The 9,278-nt window shown below is 35.8% G+C and overlaps 1 pseudogene; it reads right to left on the bottom strand.

Annotated features, from left to right (window-relative positions):
• Positions 1-6,325: 6,325 nt before the first annotated feature.
• On the bottom strand, positions 6,326-6,441 carry LOC120618764 (uncharacterized; annotated as a pseudogene).
• Positions 6,442-9,278: the final 2,837 nt, after the last annotated feature.

Below are 9,278 nucleotides of genomic sequence, written 5' to 3' on the forward strand. Positions count from 1 at the left end.
TTAAAGTCCATTTTGTCTGTTATAACTATTATTACCCCAGCTTTTGTTTGTTTTCATTTTCATGAAATATCTTTTTTCATCCCTTTACTTTCATCCTTTTACTTTCAATCTGAAGTGAGTCTCTTGTAGGCAGCATATGTAAGGGTCTTGTTTTTTTAGTTCATTTACCCACCCTATGTCTTTTGATTGGATCATTTAATCCATACATTTAAAGTAGTGTTGATAGATATGTAGTTATTGCTATTTTATTATTCATATTTTTGATCTTTATTTTTCTTTTTCAAGAAGTCCTTTTAACATTTCTTATACTTGTTTGGTGGTAATGAACTTCTTTAGATTTTTCTTGTCTAGAAAGCTCTTTATCTGTACTTTGATTCTAAATGATAGCTTTGTTGGGTAGAGTAATCTTAGTTGTAGTTCCTTGCTTTTCACCACTGTGAATATTTCCTGCCAAACTCTTCCGGCCTGTAAAGTTTCTTGAGAAATCAGCTAACAGTTTTATGGGAGCTCCCTTGTAAGTAACTAACTGCTTTTCTCTTGCTGCTTTTAAGATTCTCTCTTTATCTTTAAACTTTGGCATTTTAATTATGATGTGTCTTGGTGTGGGCCTCTTTGAATAAATCTTTTTTGGAACTCCCTGTGCCTTCTGGGCTTGTACAAATATTTCCTTCACCAGATTAGAGAATTTTTCTTTCATTGTTTCCTCAAATAGGTTTTCAATTTTTTGCTCTCTCCCTCCTTCTGGTACCCCTATGATGCGAATGTTGGTCCGTTTGATATTATCCCAGAGGGCCCTTAAACTATCCTCATTTTATTTTGGATTCTTTTTTCTTTTTGCTGTCTTGATTAAGTGTTTTCTGCTATCTTATCTTCCAAATTGCTGATTCAATATTCTGCTTTATTTAATCTACTTTTGATTCCCACTAATGTATTCTTTATTTCAGTTACTGTAGTCTTCATTTCTGACTGGTTCCTTTTCATGTTTCTATCTCAATTTTTATGTTTCCTATCTCTTTGTCAAAATTCTCACTGAGATCATTGAACATCCTTATAACCAGTATTTTTTTTAAGATAATGTATATATATATATATATATATATATATATATATATATATATATATATATATATATATATATATATATATAAAATCTCCTTTATTTGGAGGATCTATTCTGTTAAAATTTTTCAATCACTTTCAAAACTGGACATTCCTGAGAGGAGCTATTAAGGCTAAAGATGGCTTCTGGGAACAGAGTTTACCATTGGCTCATTGAGCCATCTTGCACCTACTCTCTAGATGAAGTCCCAGGATCTGCAGGAGGTCTGTGGGTAAGCATATTTACCGCTTATGAGCCACTGGGTACATGGGTTGTAACCAGTGTTTTGAACTCTGCATCTGGTAGATCTCTTGTCTCCATTTTGTTTAATTCTTTTTCTGGAGCTTTGTTCTGTTCTTTCAATTGGTACATGTTTCTTTTTCTCTCCATTTTGTCTGCCTCCCTGTGTTTGTTTCTATGTATTAGGTAGGGCTTTCATGTCTGTTAGTCTTAGTAGAATGGCCTTATGTGGTAGGTGTCCTGTGGGGGCTAGTGATGCGGTCTCCCTAGTCATCTGAGCCAGGTGCTCCAGGTGTGTCCCTTGTGTGGGTTGTGTGTGCCCTCCTATTGCAGTTGAGTCTTGGTTGCTGTTTACACAACAATGGGAGGGATTGACCCTCAGGCTGATTGTAGGGATTGGCAGGGATTACTGTGGAGGAGCTGTTGTGCGGGGGCTGACCCAATAGAACGAGATTCCCTCTAGCAGTGCTCTGGTGCCTTCCCAGTCTGCCCTTTGGGTAATTTGTTTGTGGAGGTCTCTAGTGTGGTCTAAAGCTGGCCACCAGGTATATTAGTTCTGGGGCCTCTTAGGAAGTTCTCTGTTGTGGGCTAAAGTCAGTTGCTGCCTGTGCTTTACCCAGGGCCACTAGGTATGAACTACAAAGTGACTTGCAGATAATTGCCATTTGTTCTGGGCTTGGAGGTGCCTGGGAGAGGCTTAGCTGTGAAATGTGGCCAGCTGCCACTAGTGCCCAGCTTCAGGCTGCTCAGCAAGAGGGTATGGGGCATGCCGAGGCCAGATGCTGCTTAATTAAAGGTTTTTTTTTTTTTTTCAAGCCTATGAATGCTAAAAATAATATACTTCCATGAATAGGGAACCTAATAAGGAACTTGAAACCTCTTAAATTTCCAGAGATTTGGCAATCTTTGAATATATTTCATTTGGCTAAATAATTTGTCTCAGATGCCAGATTGTTAATTAAGTTTTCTATTGGTCCATTGTCTGTCTTTGAAAGATCCAAAGACCTATTTTAAGGTTGCCAGATAGATGTCTTCTAGCTCTGGAAGCTGGCACTGTTTCTTTTCTCTGACTCTCTTATGGAGCGGAGTACCGGGAATTGGTTATCAATCCAAGGGGAGGGCTCCAGCTACATGGAGGACAGCAAAGATCATCACTGTGCCAACTACCAGAAACTCAAGTCCAGATGCTTCTGACCATTGTACCTTGGTATCAGAGTCAGCAAAGAAAACACAACACAGTCAAGCAGTGGATGCAACATTTCTCTCACATAGAGACAGAGCAAGATCAGCTTTTATAGTGGGCATCAGTTCCCCAGGCCAGCGGGTCTTTTCTCATGGCCAAGGCAGAGCAATTCACCTACATGCAACCCTCTCATACCAAAATGGAAGGAGTCCTTCTCATCCCCACAGGGGACTGATAAAACAGTGGGGTTAGCTAGGTGCCATAGGATACACAGGCCTAAGCAGAACAAAAGAGCATTCGCTGAGCCTGAAACAAGGAAAAATATTTCCACCCAAGGTAATAAGCTCAGCACAGGCTGTGTGGGCCCATTCTTATGTGACTCAGTGGTGTGGATAGTTGGTATGGGTGAGACTGCTTTTCTCTACATTTCTGTTTGTGTGTGGTTTATTGTTCCTGGTTCCCCCTCCCTTTCTTTAGAGAATTTAGTTAACACCACAGCTTTTGGAATAATTCTCAGAGAAACTCAAACATAATGGCTTGTCATCAAGGCCCCCAAAATATTATTCACAGAGTATTTTTATCCTTATGAGAAATGATGTTATGTTTTAAATCACTTGAAACTAAATCATGAGGGTGCATCACAAAATGATGTAACGAAAAGTGCAATTTGAATTTGGTAAAGATAATTAACCTATAACATTCGAAATGAAAAAAAGGAAAATAATGTTCTAAGACAAGGGATGCTATAATTTTATCTCGCCCTGAAATATCCACATATATAGTTGACCCTTGAACAACGTGGTAGTTGGGGTGCCATCCCACCTCCTGCAGTCAAAAATCTAAGTATAACTTTGGACTCCCCAGGAACTTAGTTGTCCTTCAGTATCCATGGAGGAATGGTTCCAGGACACCTCTCAGATACAAAAATCCATAGATGCTCAAGTCCCCTGTATAAAATGACATAGATCAATGCATACAGTTGGCCCTCTGCATCTGTGAACTCACAACTATGGATTGAAAACAGGTATCTACTGAAAAAAATCCATGTGTAAGTGGAACTGTGCAGTTCAAACCTGTGTTGTTCAAGGGTCAACTGTATTCTATTTGCCCAGATCAGTTCCGTCAAATACACAAAATTGAGATTTTACTGCCAATTAACTTAAGTTGCATGAACTTAGAAAATTCTCCTTGAATCACGTGCTTTCTGTGAACTATTTCTAAAGTGTATTTGGAAGACAAAACAAAATTTTTTCGTTATGGTTGTTTTTCAGTTAGAATCCCTGTGCTTATGTTGTGCTTGAACTCTTTTAAAACCTTAATTTAAATGAGGATTTAACATTCTCTTGCAAGGTCCATTTCAGCTGCAACATTCTTCAATTCTGTGTTTTGAAAATGTACAGAGTTGTTCTGAATTGTAATTAGAGTAGCAATGAACTCTTGTTCTCCAAGAATGTGAATGTAAGGCACAATGTCTTAACATCATTGTAACAACAACATCATGTTTCTGTATTCCCTTCGAGAACAGAGAAAGTAGAGAAACTAAGTCTGAGCGATTTATTGGTTAATTTTTTAACCTATGCAGTAAGTGAATTTTTGTTGGAGGAAATAATTATTTCTCTGGTCTCTGATTAAACTATCTACATGACCTCAGCCTCTCATCTTAATTCTTCTTTTTTCTTTCTGAAACTTTAAAAAAAATAATTATCCTCTCTTCTATTGCATCTTCAGTTTCTCCCTCCCCACTGCAACCTCCTTTTCTTTACCCACATATGCCTGCATCTCCTCTGTTTAGGAACAGAAACAAAATAGAAAATTTCCTTTGGCCACGCTGTTTCTTCAGGGAACTGGCCTGTGATGCTGCTTTTTAATAAACAAACTTTTTGAAAAAGAAAAATTTCCCACCCTTAATACTTCAACTCCTACTTTATCCTATCATTCTTTAACCCTCAATTATCTGCCTTCCCCCTTAACTCTGTAATGACTGATTGACAATCCTTACGGTCACATGTGATTGCATAGTAACATAAACTGTAGTCTGTTTTCAGTTTTCATCCTTCTTGGCAATCAGTTGATATCTAACACTAATGCTCCCCCATTCCTTTTGCAAAATTGATCACTCTGGCTTTCTCTATATAACATGTGATAGTCCTGATACGTCTAACTGCTATTATTATTAACTTTTCCCCTCTGTTAGTCCAAAACCTCCACCCTGGACCATCTTCCTATCTCTATAGCCTTCTCTTGGCCTTTGTAGTCATTCTCCTAACTTTGACCATTTCTCTTTTCTTCTCTTTTTTATCACTAGTTCAAATCTCTCTTCCAAATTCTACATCTCATACTTTTGTTCTAGCCTTAAGTTCTACTGTTGTTTTACACCAACCATGTGTTTCATTTTTGCTAAGCTGGACTCCATCATGTTGCCTGATGAGTCTTTCACTTTCGTGTTTGACATCTTTCTCTGACATGTCCTTTCATGGAACACTGCTTATTGGATTTCGCACATCTTACAATGTTCATGTCAGGTGCCACTGCCATTGTGAAATCCTTCCTGCTATTTTCCTGTCTGAATATGATATTTTTTTCTCAAAAATTTTCACTGCAGGTTATGTTTTTTTTTTTTTTTCAGAATACCTTATTAATTAATTAACTGCTTAGAGAAGTAGATACGTCTTAAATGATTACCTACCATGGTTAGGGAGACCCTTATGTGCTATGAAAGGAGCTTGCAAATTTGTTAGAAAAACAGATATATAAATAGATAGTTCAATACAGTGCTTTTTTATATTATTAGAGTAATGGCTACAGTTATCTGAGTTCAGAACATAGTGTACTTAGCTTTGAATTGAGAAGCCTGTGAAGGCTTCCTGGAGGAAATGATGCCAGAACTGAGTTGAAAAAATGTTATGAAGTTAACTAGGTAAAATTCAGCAGGAGGGCATAACATAGACAATGTTTAGTGAATGATGTGCAGTTCGGAATTCCAGAAGTGAATTCAGATCACATGGGGCTGGGGTAGGGAAGATGGTGACAAGGCAGACACTGGAAAAGTAGATTTCAGAGGACTGTGTGTGAGAGTAAGGAGCTTGGACATTTCTTAAGTACCATTGAAAACTTTTCGCCAGATTTTTAATTTAGATAAGTCATCTTAGTCGTAGTGTAACATGGGGCTTTGGGAGCAAAAAAAAGACATATTAAAAATATATTGCCATCATCCAGGTGAGAAATAGAAAGGGTAAGAGAAGTAGGGGTAGATGGAAAAGAAGGAATAAATTTGAAAATTATCCCTGAGAAAAATTAGGAAGATTTTATGATCAATTAAATCTGGGAGATGAAGAAGAGAAAGAAGGTAAATATATCTTTTAGGGTTTAATAGGGGTAACAAGGAGGTTAGTGATGCCGAAGAATATTACCTAAGTCTGAAATTAATATAGTGCAGAAGACAAAGATTGAGCTTAATATGTTTACAATGTGGATTTTGCTGGTCCTACACTGACCTTTATAATTCTGCTTATACATGGAGTTATCACTATCTGAAGTGAAAACTTGAATACAAAAGACAAAAGAGGATATTTGTTTATATAATCATGACCCACAAAGTCTGTATCTATATACACACCAGTTGTTCACACCATCTTATTTGTTACTGTAGAAATAACTGCTAAAATAAAAAAAAAATCTATAATCTTAAAAATAGAGGAAAAGAAAAAAAAAGGAGGGAAAGAAGGAATAAAAGACAAAGGAAAATAAAACATCCATGTGGAAGTTGAGTTTATTGGAATATAAAAGCTTTTTATTATTATTAATGCCTATAGTACCTGGTCTTCCTAGGTGATCTCCCATCCAAGTACTAACCAGGCCCAACTCTGCTTAGCTGCCAAGATCAGATATAGGGCTTGTTCAGGGTGGCATGGCCATAGACCATGGACTTGGCTCCACTGGGGCACAAACCCAGGACCTTCTGCATGTAAAGCAGACATGCTAACCGCTACACTTTGGAACCATGTCCTGGAATGGAAATTGGAATTGGTAAGTAGGATAATGTGAAGAGCGAATACCTAATTAGATAATGAAAAATTATTTTTGATTCAAGGTCAATAATCTCTATCTCGTTCTTTAAAAAAATGATTTATATAAATTATTACATGCTATAGGTATTTTTTTCCATATGGAAACGTTAATTGCAGAGTGGAGTAATAGAAGACATACTGGACTGAGACCCCTGAAACCGGGATTCTTTCTCTATCCTGTCATAAATGTGGCTGGACAAGTAATTAGAGCTCCTTAAACCCTTCATGAAAGTAAATGTATTGTTTATCTTCTCTAAAATCTATATATGTTCAACGCTTTGTTTCTGTAGTGAGGCCTATACTCTTGATTTTTTTTTTTCCAGTTACTCTCTCATTTATTTCTTTCGACATTTATAATCTGATTCACTATGGCTCAGAAATATTTGCCTTCTTGTTAAAAAATGCTTGTGAAAACAGAAGCAGCTCATGGGAACTGTGCTCAGACATGGTTGTCCATGAAGTCCTCAAAAAATCAATAATCTAAAAATTATAAAATAGTATAAATTAAGGCTCTGGAGTATATAATTTTAATTTCCATCTCTGCCAACATCGAAGAGATTGTAGGGATAAAGTGGCTATAAGTCGACCGTCCAGTAAGGCATCTCGTTAGTAGATTAAAGGGTTAAGACTTGATAAAAAGAATGCACTAGTCTTTCAAGGGACAGATTGAAATGAAATGGAAATGAGATACTAGGCGAATGTAATTAGAAAGTAATTTACAGAATAGACATTTTATAAATATAGGTTGAATAAATGTACAAAAGAGCCTAAAGTCTTGGCCTATTTTTTGCTGTACATTTACATTAAAAATTATTATTATTATTACTGTTTTTCTTCAGAGACTAGTAGTTACATGTGCCTTTAGCGGTAGGACAGCCCACATTTCCTTAGTCTCTCATGTGTAAATAACTTGATGAATTACACATGTATACATAATTACAGGTATATGACAAGGACATGTCCAGTTTTGGCTGCCCATTACCAACAAACTGTTAATGGAAGAGGTTAATTTTCAGTTGATTTTATACTATATGTGAACGTTGAGTAATGCTAGCCTTAAAATAAGTTTCAAAGAGAAAGTTCTTTCTTTTTAGAGGAAATTTACATTCATTAGATTAAAAGAATAGTTATACTATGATTTGCACAATACAAATCATTTAGAATTAAGAAAGTTTTAGAAAATTTGTGGTTCCTATACCTGGCTTCTAAATTTCACATTAACTGTTATGAAATGAGTAGAGGACTACTCCAAGAAAAAAATGTTGCAGATCATCTGTTTTGCAGGTATTTTTTGGTAGTGTTTCACACACAGTCTCTATAGCTTTAAGAGAGGAAATAGGTTGTTCACAAAACTTAAATTCAGTGGGGGAACTGATTTGATTTTTGAATTTATGTTTAGTTCTTAAATAACTTTCCTCTTTCCAGACCACCATGTCCTTGAAAAGTTAATTTTGTTTTATCTCAGGGTACAGGAGGCTTCGCATGACAATAGAAGTTGAAAGATTCCCAGGTAAAGATCCTTCAAAAGAATAAGCAACTCATGATAGGGAAGGATAAAAGTCAACAGTTTATATCACTCAATTGCTTTTAAGATTTTCATCAAATGCATCCCCTGCAGTTGAAACTTACTAGAGAAGTTTCCCAGCAGAGTTAAAATCATAAAACGGTGACAATGTTACCTTTGTTTCTCTGAGCTTTCAGACAGGAAAGACAGCAACCGAACTGTGTATCAACTTACTTTCTTCCCCTTCTGGTGCTTAGGAAAAAAACCAAACAAACAACTTTACCCTGAGTTAAAAGGCATCAGCCACAATTTGAGCAAAAGAAGCTTAGTTTTTGTTATCAGCTAGAAAAATACTTTATCTAAGAGTGTTTGTATTTTATGGATTCTTGTATGAATATGCCATGTATTTACTCAAGGACAAAATCTTTCAAAACACAAAAAACGAGTTCATTGTAGTTTAAAAAAAGTAAATATTAACTTTTGATTGAAAATATATTTTTTACTAATACCTTCCATTAGATGCCTAGAATTTGATTTTTAAAAATCTGTACATATAAATTGGTATGGCAATGGCATATTTAAAAATAATCGCTTGCCAAAATTAGGGGCCTTGTATTTTCTTATTATTGGGACGTTGCCAATTAATTCATTATTTTATGCTGATGTTTCCTCTGAGACTACCATAAAGTATGTAAAAAGAAGGCTTCTCTCCATTTCCATGTGTGTATGGTATGCTCCTTCTTGGGAGCAAAGGTATGAAGGGAGAAGAATATGATAAAATCCTCAAAATGTAAAGTACAGTTTTGAGTTGAGAAGCTTTCTTAAAATGTACATTGTAGCTTCTTCACCAAAAATGGTAGAGAATGTCATATAAGACTTGCTTTATATTATAGTGAAAGTTAATAGTAGCTGAAATTAGTTCTCTTAGCTATTCATTGATTAGAAGTTTTACTGTTCGATTACCTTTTAAAGGCTTAATTAAAAAAATTTCCTGACATTGGCACTGAAAAGACAGTGTCATAAGGTTCACTGGGACAAACTATAGTAATCTGGCTAAATTTCAACTGGGTTAATAATATTTTGTCCACTTAAATTTTTCTGAATGTTTCCATTTATATAAACATCATATTCTGTTGAATGATATTTAACATTTGTTACATTTCACTTTTTAAAAGTTTCGGAATG

Source organism: Pteropus medius, unplaced genomic scaffold (assembly GCF_902729225.1).
Source record: "Pteropus medius unplaced genomic scaffold, Ma_sr-lr_union100, whole genome shotgun sequence".
In the NCBI taxonomy this organism is placed as follows: Eukaryota; Metazoa; Chordata; class Mammalia; order Chiroptera; family Pteropodidae; genus Pteropus; species Pteropus medius.